Consider the following 7,681-nt stretch of genomic DNA (forward strand, 5'->3'; position numbering starts at 1 on the left):
GAAAATGGTAGGGTTGGGTCCTGACAGACAGAACTAGGATTCCATCCCATTTCATTCATACAAAGGCAACTGCACATTATAAGGAAGCTGTAAGTGCGGCAGGGCCCTGTTTGTAACTTGGTCTCCACAATATGGTCTCCTCACTGAGGGCCTTTCTGTCACGTGGAGAGGCCTGTGCCTAGGATCATGTTCCCCCAGTTCTTCAGGAGAAAGACTTCTACTGTTTAGGCTGACGGAATTTCACATCTGGGTAGTGTAAAATCTTGGGGAACAAAGCTATGGTTCTTAGTGGGCTTCAAAGTGTCTTTTACATTCACTCCCTCCCCAACTGCTTCCTTTCTGATCTTCTGGTTTTGACTCCTGGCTCTGACTCTGGTAAGACCCTTGGACATTTCTGATTTTGGTTCCCTGCTTATAATTCTGGATTGAATTTTGTTTCTGGCTTTTAGTCCCTGCTGCTTGAGAGGTAAGGAGCCAGCACCAAAGTAAACACAAAAACAAGGAGCTGGGGAAAACCTGCTAGGAATAAAGGGTGGCAGGGTAGAGAGTGGTGGCTGCAGCTGCATTGGTTAAGCCATAACATCTGAGACCAGACTAGGTCCTGGGCTCATTAGGAAACCCTGGCCAAGGCAGAGGCCACATGACCCAACAGGGGTAGAGCCCAGCTTACTAAAAGTCTGGCCTCTCAGCCCAGGATTTTGGTCTGGCAGTCTATGCTAAGAGCTAGTGGGGAGACCTCTGAGGTTCCCCCATGTAGAGTTGGGGATTAGAGTATTTCCAAAAGTAGATTCAGGCCTAGTGGTGGGTGAGTTCCTCTTGTTCCAGGATGGGTTGTGGTAGCAAGGGATCTCCCAGCTCAGCTCGGGGGTTCTCTACCATAGTTCCTGTGGTCAGGCTGCTCTTGGTTCCCTGCCTGAGGCATGGCTTTAGGTTTCTCTGGCTGCCTGAGCTTGGATTAGGTTTAGAGTTTGAGTTCAAGAATGAGCAAGGATTGGAGCTGTCTTCTAGGTTGGGTGTGATAGGACTCCAAGGGCTGTGTTTAGGCCCAGGTCAGTAGGGAGGTTCTTGCTAAGAGTAAGTGGGTTGGAGCCATCATAGCAATATGGAACTACCTTTTGTCGGGGCCGAGGGCCTGTGGCCAGCAGCCCGGGCATGTGGGCCGGGGAAAAGGTCGGCACGGCAAACTAGAATTAGGCACTGACATGTAGAGGTTGATTAAAGATTGTTTTACTTACAGCGTAGGTGGTCACGGTGCAGGCAGGAAAAACTTTCTTGAGTTGCAGTTACAAAAAGACACACGTAGAGTTTGCTAGGCTCCACAAAACAAACATGAACAGAGCTCTGGATACACACTCACGGAGTTTGCTAGGCTCCGTGGAACGACCGAAATGAGAGTCTGAAAGGTGACTCTCGACGAGCGCGCAGTATAGGGTACGTCGAGGGATCGCGCGGCGACAGGGAGAGACTCTTGATGGGTGATCAAACCACCATTCGGTCCGAGATTTACATAGAAGTCCACGAGGTAATCGTGGACTCCTTGCCGGAATTCTCTCGGATTTCTCCCAGAATTCTCGGAATCGGGGTTCTCAGGATCCTCCTGAGATTCTCGGAGATCTCCGACTTGGGTGGAAACTGTTCAAGCCTCTTATACGGCTAGCAAGCCAATCGCTATCCGCCACATGGGAATAATTTAGAAACAGCCAATAGTGGGGTACGAATTTGCATGCGAGTGGCGGGAACTCCTTTGCACTGGGGATTTCTCTCTGCAGCTGAGAATTGCACCGTGCAAAGAAAGCTCCATGTGGCGGGAAATAATTCTGCAGTGCCAAAGCGCACACACAATCATTGGGTCATGACATCCCCCCTTGCTGAAGGCACAGCTGAATTATACCACATGCTCGTCACTCAAGTCGTCGAAAGCTCTCACAACTGGTTGCTGAACTAAACGGGTAAACACAAAATTAGCTAACATAAAAAGTTCGTTTTCCAGGGATCAAATTAAATAATAGCCGGCACATACACATGCACACATAACCAGATTCATAACAAAAAACTGCACGATCAGGGCTTCAGTGGGCATCATGGCGAAGTCGCGCATCAAGCCCTCGCTTTTGCCGATGATGTTGTCCCTCTGTTTCTCAGGACTTCTCTCCACCATGCACTCTGAGTCCTGAACCTGTAAACAAAACTCTTAAAAAATAAGTTAACGTATATCAAAATATTTACAAAAACCCGCACACAATAGGGCGGTTAGTTAAATGCACTACCACTTCCCAAAACATATAATACAGGTGTTTAAACATGGCTAGAGTGGAGCCAACTCTCTCTTGCATGATCAACTGGATGAAATCGTCGAGGAGCCATTGTCTAGCTCTTCCAAATAATGAAAACCCAACTCATAGGCCAGTCGCCATTGGCCTGCAACTCCCAAAATCCGAAGTTGCTGTTTATTGAGTCCAGAACGCTGTAGGAGGAATCCAAACATGAATCGCTCCTCTGGTGTTCTCTGTGGCAACGGTGGAAGATCGGATTCACGATGTCTTGCGCCTTGAGCCTTGGTCGGGTGTCGATGTTCCCGATCACTAGATATTCTTGGCTCCATCAGGATACACAGTCAGGACAACTGACGCAGAAGATTACTCACGGGTTGGTTCACCATTGGGTTAAGCAGAATCCGGAGGACAACGATGTTCTTTCGTCCATAAACCTCAAAACAACTATCTATGCTGTGGATGGTCACTGGAACAGTTCCAGGGTTTCATAGATGACGGTGAGGCCATGGTCTTATTTGCTGGAGTGGTGTCAGCCCCAATGTACATGTTTGGGGGTTCCAGGCACAGTATGATACTCCGATGATCGCTAACATAAGATGTTCTGCGCCGGTATGTTCTGGCCGTCCATCATGCCATGCGTGGGCTTTCTGGCTTATCTGTCCTGCAACAAGCACTGGAAGTGGAATAGGCCAGTGAGCGTTAAACGTCACCATGGCGATGTCAGTGACATGTCCTCTACTCCATGATGCTTGTCTGACCAAGAAGCTTGCTTCTTCCCGGTTCAGCAGGTCAGACCCAAGTTCCACAACCAGACATCCCAACCATACAGCTAGAGTTTCCTGGGGTTGGATTCTTGATTCTCTACACAACTCCTGTAGTTCAGTTCTGGTGCGAGCGTAATAGGCAGTAGCGACTTGGCTGGTTGTTGGTACAGGTTGAACTGCTGCTGTGGGAGTCATCGCTGCTGTTATTGCTTCAGGCAGGAGGGGCAGATGCACTCCTCCGCTCGATTCTCCCTTCCGTCGGCAAGAAGGTGTGGTCGCCAGAAGTGACGCTGCATCGGTGGGCGGGGTCGCCGGCCGAACTCTCGCGAGTTCCTCCGAAGCTCCACCCTTCTCTTCCGGTTCTTCCACGCGGTCTCCCTCTTGCTCGGCACCATCTTGGCATGGTGTCTCAAGATTTTCTTTCGCAGCCGCTTCTTTGACCGCTTGAACGGCCATATGCAGCTCGGCTCTCAAACTTGCATTTTTTTGCATCAAATCAGTTATAGTACGAAATGTTGCAGTTAACATTCTCCCCTTGTCGTACTTCGGGGCCACCCTCTCATCTGCGGCATGTCCCTCCGTCTCCAGATCTTCGCGGAGCTTGGATAGACACTCACAACCCCTCAATTTAGACACCACCATAAAGGGGGCGAACCGGTCGATCGGCACCGGTTCTTCACTCTCCTGAGCACATCTTAGGCGATGGGCACACTCCTGGGTGAGGGTCGGGTTTACCGCGCCTGCCGAGTTGACTCTGGCGAGGGACACAGCGTCGAGGGGCCTGAACAGGACCCGCTCATCATTCATTATACACCCGAATGCCGCGAGGTGAAGATACACTTCCCTCTCTCTTGGGGGTCCGTCTTCGGAAGCTCCCTCTTCTCCCTTCAGCGAAAGGCATCCGCTGATAAACCTTTCACCCGTTCCGCCCGCCTGGTGGTAAGCGATATGTGCCTCCAGTTCCACGACGCTTGCTACGTCGCGTTTCCCACTTCGCCAAGGGCAGTTCTCAACTAATTCTAGTTCTATCGTGCTTTCCCCGTATCCCATCCTCGTCGCCATGTCGGGGCCGAGGGGCTGTGGCCAGCAGCCCGGGCACGTGGGCCGGGGAAAAGGTCGGCACGGCAAACTAGAATTAGGCACTGATGCATAGAGGTTGATTAAAGATTGTTTTACTTACAGCGTAGGTGGTCACGGTCCAGGCAGGAAAAACTTTCTTGAGTTGCAGTTACAAAAAGACACACGTGGAGTTTGCTAGGCTCCACAAAACAAACACGAACAGAGCTCTGGATACACACTCACGGAGTTTGCTAGGCTCCGTGGAACGACCGAAATGAGAGTCCGAAAGGTGACTCTCGACGAGTGCGCAGGGTAGGGTACGTCGAGGAATTGTGCGGCGACGGGGAGAGACTCTTGTTGGGTGATCAAACCACCATTCAGTCCGAGATTTACGTAGAAGTCCACGAAGTAATCGTGGACTCCTTGCCGGAATTCTCTTGGATTTCTCCCGGAATTCTCGGAATCGGGGTTCTCAGGATCCTCCTGAGATTCTCGGAGATCTCTGACTTGGGCGGAAACTGCTCAAGCCTCTTATACGGCTAGCAAGCCAATCGCTAGCCGCCACGTGGGAATAATTTAGAAACAGCCAATAGTGGTATTGCAAAAATGTCTCACCTCACTACACAAAAGGCTTCACAGCTGAGAACTGTAACCTCATTACACAAAAGGCTTCACAGCTAAGAACTGTAAACTGCGAATTGTTTCTTCTCTCCCCCACCACTGCGGGGCGGGGGGGGGGGAGGGCGGGGGGCACAGTTTGAACAATGCTTGGCTGATTCCTGTGGGAACACAGATTAGTTACTGCCTGCTTTGCACATAAACTTTGTAAAAACTGTTGCAAATCACAGATTGCCACAATGGGATCTTGTTCATGAGAGGTATAAAAATGTATCTTCGGGCATGGTTAGTGGTTGACACGGATTTGGGCTTTGAGCTCCCTTGTTGACCTTGTTTGCAAACAATAAATGTGAGATGGATCCAGCCTGAGTGTGTATGACTCTCTCTTGAGGTATATTGGAAAAGCCTCCAGGGACACGAAACTAGCCATTTGTGCAACAGTGGGGTACAAATTTGCATGTGAGCGTCAGGAACTCCTTTGCACCGGGGATTTCTCTCTGCAGCTGAGAATTGCACAGTGCAAAGAAAGCTCCATGTGGCGGGAAATAATTCTGCGGTGCTGAAGCACACACAGAATCATTGGGTCATGACACCTTTTAAGGTCAGATTCGTAAGAGTATGATTGTGTCTCGGGAGATTTACTAAAATGCCCAAATACATTAGGCATCTGATGTGAACTAAGAGAGAAGTAGGCATCTAATCTAACTAGAACCTTTAATAAATCCCATGAGACCACTTGTATCTTTGAACTCCAGAACACCTTGAAAAATTGGGCCCTATGTCCCTCGATTACACAGACTGACATCCACATGATGGGATGATATTGCATCTGCTAGGGATAGGTGCTAGAGTTTGATTTTTAGCACAGCTTTTGAAATAGTCTTCTATGACATTTTCATGAGTAAACTAAGGTAATAGTGTCTAGGTAAACATTTTGGGATGAGATATCAAACAGGGTTCCCCAAGAGGTTTGTCCTGGGCCTGGTATTGTTTAATGTCTCTTATTCATTATGTTTAAGATGGGATTGACTACACACACTGCCAGTTTGCAGATGACACCCCGCTGCGTGGAGTTGTAGCCACCCTTGATAAATGACCTTTATCAACCTGGAAACATTGTCCAAAATGAATCAAATGCAGTTCAGTAAGGACAAGTGCAAGGTCCTTGCACTTGGTATGGAACAATCATATGTACAAAGAGAGACTAAGGAATGATGAAGTAAGCTCCAATACTGCAGTAAAGGACATTGGGGGATGTAACAGGGAGCCTATGCCCTGTCACTTTGAGAGAGGGAGAGCTAGCAACTGCGGGGGAAGAGATGGGGCAGAAGAGAAAAATGGGCAACTAAGAAGAAAAAGGAGTAGTAGCTCTGAGACTACAGAAGAGCTGCAGGCTACCTATATGGAGTGGGACAGTCAATGGCTGCTAAGGCTTCACTTCACCACCTCCACACAAACTCTTCAGCTGCACGTGCAGTTACCCCAGCATGAATCCAGAGTGGCCCTGCAGTTGTTATTACTCCTACACCCGGTCCAAAACCTGTAGGGAGCACCTTGCCCTGTGTAGGAGGGGCTCCTTAGGGGATCAAGCAATCTGGGGGCAATTTTGGGTCCCAGGGGGAAAGAGATCCCCGAGGAGTGAGTGCCCCTATCACATGCACCCCCCCGCCAAAAGATACAGAATACAGAAAGTGGGTGAAGACTGCCTCCGGCTGCTCCTAATGCCTCTACCAGGGATGACCAGCCCTTCCCTCCCGGCAGTAATGTACCTCATTATCCTTTGCAACTCCCTTTCACCTCAGCCCAGCCCCTCTCCTTCCTCTCTCTCATTTGCTGTGGATTCAATCCCTTTGGAAGGACTCCACTTAGCGCAGGTTCCTAGGCAGGCATACAGTTTTACAGGCCATGCCGAGAGGGGAACAGGGAAACATAACCTGAAGTAATTGTAGAAGAAAGGACAGCCTCACTAGTAGAGAATCAAGGAGCAGTAGGTAATAATGAGCTATGAAGTCAATTCACTCCCTCAAACTCCACCCAAGTAGAAATTCAGGTATCACTACAGGACTGTGCATTTTAAACTGGAGCAGGAATCAAACCAGGGTGTAACTTCACCACTCCATCCCCCTGTAATCTCCCCTGAGCACCCTTAGCAGGAGCTTCCCCAGGCTTTCAGCGAAGTCCTGTTCCTAATGACTGGATATATCTATTTTTACTGTGAACTGCAGGCTCCCATAGACAGTAATGGGTTGCAGCCCTCCTTGCTTCTAATTTGGTCAGCAGAAGTCAGCTCCTTTTTCTCCCCTGCAAGCATTCCAGTGTATAGACCCTTCCCTATCATTGTGCAAACATTTAGGTAAGGACTCTGGATCCCCACACTCCCACCTTGAGCCACATGGGAAATAAACTGCTATTACAGTTGGAGGAGCATCAGGGAGATTTATAGAGAACAGGGAGGGCTGCCTAGGGATAAACATGCAGAAAAAGAGAGCAGCTGGGGCTGATCAGTACCTCTTCTCTGCTTGGAGTTTGTGAGTCTAGGCAGGCAAAGGGGGCTGTAAATTACTTCAGGATGCCATCTGCTGAGCCTAAGGGACAAATTGCACACACACATGTGGAAATCAATAAGCCTCTCTTTCTAATTAGGCTTGACTCTGAAAAGTGATGCAGTCTCTCCCCTGTGCACTGTCCCTATGAGTAGTCTGGTTCAAGCTTTCCCTGAAGTTCCTTCTGGGTCTCTCTCAGGGAATTTTTGAATTTATGGTTGGTTTCATATAATCACAGAAAATTAGGGTTGGAAGAGAGGTCATCCAGTCCCACTCCCTGCTCAAAGCAGGACCTTCCCCAGCTAGATCATTTCAGCTAAAGATGTGTCTAGTTGGATCTTAAAAACCTCCAAGGATGGAGAGTCCACAACCTCTCTGTGTAACCTGTTCTAGTGCTTTCCTACCAAGAAAGTTCTTCCTTGTA

Source organism: Alligator mississippiensis, chromosome 11 (genome assembly GCF_030867095.1).
Source record: "Alligator mississippiensis isolate rAllMis1 chromosome 11, rAllMis1, whole genome shotgun sequence".
Taxonomy (NCBI): Eukaryota; Metazoa; Chordata; order Crocodylia; family Alligatoridae; genus Alligator; species Alligator mississippiensis.